The following is a 6,000-nucleotide window of genomic DNA, read 5'->3' on the forward strand; positions in this document are numbered from 1 at the left end:
GGGGCTACATCTTCTTCAGCCGCTTTATCCAGGCGGGCCTTCTTGCTTGGTTTCGGTTTAGCCCTGAAAGAAAAACAAAAGGTCAAGGAAAAGCATAAGCCATTATGCGGTATACTAAAAGCACATGTTCAGTTTAACTTACCCAGCAACTGTTTTCAAAGGTGGTAGCTGAGTGGCTGATGATTCACCAGACGATGAATGAGAAGTAACCTGATAATCGGAGTCGGATGGATTAAGAGGTTGACGGAAGAAACCCGCTTTATGATTTAAATCAATAAAAATGTCGAAGACCTCGGAGCGGCATTTTCGAACCGGACTGTTTGGTAAACCGGCAGAGGTAACTACCTGGCCACTGTGCCGGGTTGTGCGGCGAGCTTCGTGTTGCTGGGTCTTCATAAGAAATTGGGAATCCAGATAAGCAAGAGGATGAGAAAATTTAACTTTCCGGTTTGCCCGGCGAAATTTTGGCAAAGGCAAGATTTCTGAGTCGGAAGAGAGAATGGTCACCTCAACGAAACCCGCATTGCTGGCTTCAGCGTCATCCTGACAAGCATTATCATCAATAAGGCATGTAAAAAGCAAGCCAAGTGAATCAAGTTCTACCTCAAGATCCGGATTACCCACATCATCATCAATGGTTGGGTCAGATGAAGCGGTGGTTTTTCTCTTATGAGCTGGTTTCTTGATAACCTTGGTCTTGGGCCGGGTTGGCCGTCCTGCCTTCTCCGTTTTGTCTTGAGGAAGTTTCTTGCTCCAAAACGGATTATCGCCCTGGATCAGCAGTAATTAAATGTTAAAAATATAAAAAAAAGTAACCGGTTCAACAATAGAGCAATTAAAATATTACCGCTGGCGGTTTGTTGGTGGTGCAGTAAGGAGGCAGACCGGTTTGAGCACAGAGGTGCTCCGGTTCATTCAACATCTTTTTCACAGATTCTGTGACTTCATCATCAGGGAGTTGGATTTTAGTGTGTCGGAGTGGGTCATCGACACTATCAGTATACTTGCACATTAAATTGGAGCGCCGGCTTAGAGGCAAAATGCTCCATGATATCCAGCAGCGTGCAAGGTCTATTCCTGTTAAACCATTGGCCATGAAGGCCCGGAGCTTGGATAGTTGAGGAGAATATTTAATTCTCTCCTTGGCGCTTAGCCTTTGTGGAAAAGGGTGAGTGTTGCTGAGCCGTTCCGGACGGAAGCCAGGCAAAGGATTTTCATTGTCAGGGGAGGTATCCTTGCAATAAAACCAAGTTGCGTTCCACTCCTTGGGATGAGTATGGAGTTTGACGTGGGGATAGGTGACTTCTTTCCTTTTCTGAATGGCCATACGGCCCAGTTCGGTATTAGGGCCGTCAGTGAATTCAGTACGGCGATTCAGATGAAAGAGATCTCTAAATAACTCGACTGAAGGTTCCTCTTGAAGGTATACCTCGGAAAGTACTTGAAAGTGGCATAGGTTGGTGACGGAGTTGGGGCCAATATCCTGTGGACGGAGTTGAAAGTTGGCTAACACATCCCGATAAAATTTAGAGCCGGACGGTTTGAAGCCCCGGGCCATATGATCTGTGAAAACCACGACCTCTCCTTCCTGGGGCGTAGGAGGACATTCATCTCCAGGAACCCTCCAGTGGATCGTATCTTTACTATCCAAAGCGCCGATCAGGACTAGATCGTCCAACTGTGATTCTGTGACGCGAGAGGGAACCCAGTTGCATTCATACACTTGTTTTGCCATGACGATATCTACAAAGAATAGGTAATCCAGTTCAAGGACATGCCGGATAAAAAAGGTGTTAATCTAACTACGATAAACCGGCGGCCGTACCTATAAACCGGTTTTCTACAATGCGGCGTCAAATGGATTCTGGCGGTTCAACCAGGGGACTAATGATAGATACCGGTTTAGCAGTTTTTTTTCTATGGTAAAGTTAAACCGCCTGATCTAGGCGTCAGAAGCAATTGAAGCTATGGATAATTGTGTATGCAGAAACAAGTTTCACAAAATTGAGTTACAGCCGCGGATCTACAGCAAGCTCACAAAACAGAAAATATTTCGAAGAGTAAGGCGGAAACAGAAGTGAACCATTGAGCGGATATGTGCGGGAGATCTATGGGATTAGATGAGAAGTTGCAAGCGGATGCTTAGGGATCGCTACTGAACACATCAAGAGTTCGCGGATTCATTCAAGATCAGAGAACAGATATGAGCGCATGATGAACACAGCATGAACACGGAACCCTAAGAACGGATCTAGGTTAAGAAGAAGAGAGAGAACTTACCGGGAACGGAGAAGATGCGGAAAGACGCCGCAACACTCTGGTACGTTCAGGTTGATGCAGCGGCCCGAGATGAGGCAGAGGTCGACGGTGGTGGCGGAGCTCCAAAGCCGGCGACGTGAGGAAGAAGAAGAAGAAGGGACGAAGGGAAGAAAAAGGAAATGACCCTTCGGTCTTATTTATAAGGCAACCGAGCTAGGTCAAACGCGCGAATCCAGGAGCTGTCATTAAGAGGGCGTTATGAATTTCACAATGACGTCATGCCGGTTTACAGTAACCAAAACTAATGACGTCATGCCGGTTTACAGCAACCAAAAATGATGACGACATGGAGATTCGCCAATTAACAGAAGATATCCAAGACGCAAGATGGTGTGAAGGATTGACATGAACCAGTTCAAATCAATCTGGGGCCTAATGTTGGGGATATTACCACTAGGCGTAAACCGGCCTACTTGGGCCGGGTTAACTTCCTTGGTGGCGTAAACAGATGAAGGCCCAAGGCCTGTAGTCGGTTAGAACATGTAGCCGTGAACCGGCCTGTTGTATGACTTGTATTGTAAGTAAGGAATAGAGAGATACCAACCGGAATACGAGTATGAACCGGTTAGGACTCTATGGACCGATGGGCGTCACCCGTGTATATAAGGGGACGACCCGGTGGCGGTTCAAGATAGACAACCTCAACTCGAGCCTAGGCGAAGCTTGTTTGCTCCCTAGCCATCGAGACCACATCAATTCCATCACAACTAGACGTAGGCTTTTACCTTCATCGAAGGGGCCAAACTAGTATAAACCCCTCGTGTCTTTGTGTCCGCTTTAACCCCTTCAAGTAAACTCGTAGCGATGGCTCCACGACTAAGTCCTTTCGCTAGGACATCTGTCGTGACAAATCCACGACAATGTGGGCATCGGAATCACACACGCGCACTTCGTGTATTTATCTCCCTCCGTCAGGGTTAAATTTGTCTTTCTACCCCGTCCTACAAGTCTCTCACACAGAAACACACACGCTCTCTATGTCTAACACGCCCACCCCTTTAATTCCGCCCACCCATAACCACTAATGTCTCAAAGTATAATAATGTCTCTCACACATATGCTATCTACCTATCCCTTAATATAGCTAGATATTTGTCACGCAAACTCCTTCTCCCTACTAGCAAGATGCCCATGCGTTGCACGGAACATCAAGATGCATTTGTATAAGAAGTTTATCTTGTGGGACAAAAGGATGAACGACGGAATGCCTTATTTGCAAATGCGGAGAGGGGTGTGGGTATCTTTTTGCAAAATTGCCATAGTTTCTTTCCTATCCGTCGGATATAAATCAGATGGCCTATATTGCAGGATGGCAGGAACACCATCATCACCAACTCTTTTTTTATAAGAGTAGAGATATGTGAGTGTCACTGTGCCCCCCCCCCCACACACCCACACACCCACACTTCCCAACACCGAAGGAGTAGGGTGACACCTCGATCTTGATACTAATCTATCGACTGGCTTCTCTCTCAAACATACATACACACACACTACCCGGCACCGAAGGAGTAGGGTGGCACATCGATCTTGATAATAATCTATCCACTCCTCTTTCAAACACACACACACACTCGCTAGTTGTGCCTCTGTGCCTACCGTGCACACTCTCAATACGTATTTCTCTCTCCCCCCGACAATGATAGCAGAAGGGTGACAACTCGATCTGATCATAATCTGTCAATTGGTTTCTCTCTCAAACATTGTGTCTCGGTGCCTCGCTCGGTAGCCCCCTCGATATGTAGACTTCTTGCGTGCGCACAGCTGTAGTGACGATGACGCTGAACCCAGTGTGCCTTGTTTTTACCGGCCTCGTGTGATAGTTTTCACCCTGTTTTCTGTTAATTAGCAAGGCAACCTTTTCTTTGTTACTACTAGTGAATCTGAAATCATTCGGGCAGACATAAAGTATATCACTTCAACCCAATTATCGCAGCAACTATTTTAAAAGAAATTAGCTAGCTGCCCGTGCGTTGCACGGAACATAAAGATGCATTTGTATGAGTAGTTTATATTGTGAGAGAAAAGGCTGAACAAGGGTAGACCTTATTTGCGAATGTGGAGAGACATGTGGGTATATTTTTGCAAAATTGCCAAAGTTTCTTTCCTATCCGTTAGATATAAATCCAACGGCCTATATTGCAGGATGTCACGCACACCATCATCACCAACTCTGTTTTCTACTCCCTCCGTCCGAAAATACTTGTCATCAAAATGGATAAAAAGAGGTGTATCTAAAACTAAAATACGTCTAGATACATTTCCTTTTATCCATTTTGATGACAAGTATTTCCGGACGGAGGGAGTATTTGTCTTTTTAGAGATTTCAACAAGTGACTATGACCGGACCTTACCAACATACTCAAAAAAGTAGTCCATAATTTTGATGTTACCCTCTTTTCTTGGCGATGCAGTGCCATCTGGATACCTCATAAATAAATCAAGGACAAATCTGACCCCTTCCTGAAAAGACATACGGAGCAAAATGAGTGAATCTACACTCTAAAATATGTCTACATACACATCCGTATGTGGTAGTCCATTTGAAATCTGAAAAAGACAAATATTTAGGAACGAATGGAGTATATATAAGAGTAGACATGGATATATATCTCCAGCATGGTCTACAACAAAAATGTGCTGGGCTGGTTAGCGCCGGATGCTCGCAACGCGATGACATGAGTTCGAATTCTGTCTTTTAACTTTAGATTTTTATATTACATATTACTCTACTTATTTAATGTATACTTCTTTCGCTACTGTACTGACAGTGAAACCCACAGAGTACTTAGAATACAAGATTAAGGATGGACTTGTTTCTTTTTAACTTTCTATACGAAGCTATAGCCACCCTGCAAGTCACGTGTACACCGTACATGCAATTAACTTTTTATAGAGGGACAATCATACAGGCAATTGACTCAAGTGGATTGGATGTCACTCTATTATTTCTAGCATAAAGAGCATCTCCAATGGCAGCCGGCAAATTTCCTCCCGCTTCCTTCCGCGGAGGACGACATCAAACGCCAGCGGCATACATTTTTACAACTCTAACCAACCAGGTGAAATTCGTGCAAACATGGACTGATTTTATATAAGCATGAAGGATTTCATATAAAAAGCCGGATCTTCATATAAACATGATGGATTTCATTACATTTACATGAACTAAGAGGTGCCAATCCAGCTCTCTTGTATAATTAATACTCCCTCCATCCGGAAATACTTGTCCTAGAAATGGATGTATCTAGACTTATTTTAGTTCTAAATGGCCGCCCGCGGATCCCTTTGTCTTCCTCATTTCCGTCAGACACTTGCGGGGTCGACGAAGGTCCTCGGAAGAGACGAAGCAGCAAAGAAACCACTTGAATCCATGGTCGTCGCCTCGGCGGTGGCCTTCATGGGTCCCAAGTGGCAGCGGCCTCCCGTGTTCTACTTCTCCTTGATGATGGCGGTGAACACGGAGAAGCTGGCCATCGACTCCTCGCTCTCCACGCACCCGGCTTCTGTCTTTGCCTGCATGGCGCTGCTGTAGGCATGGGAGGCGCGCCCACAGACACGGGAGGTGCGGCCACCACAGACACTGGTGGCGCGGTATGACGCGGCAACGACGGCGCCCGTACCGGCATGCTCGCCGCCGTGCCGGCATGGAGCAACTCGCCACTCCTCATCGAGCTGAAC

This window comes from Triticum dicoccoides, chromosome 3B (assembly GCF_002162155.2).
Source record: "Triticum dicoccoides isolate Atlit2015 ecotype Zavitan chromosome 3B, WEW_v2.0, whole genome shotgun sequence".
Classification (NCBI taxonomy): Eukaryota; Viridiplantae; Streptophyta; class Magnoliopsida; order Poales; family Poaceae; genus Triticum; species Triticum dicoccoides.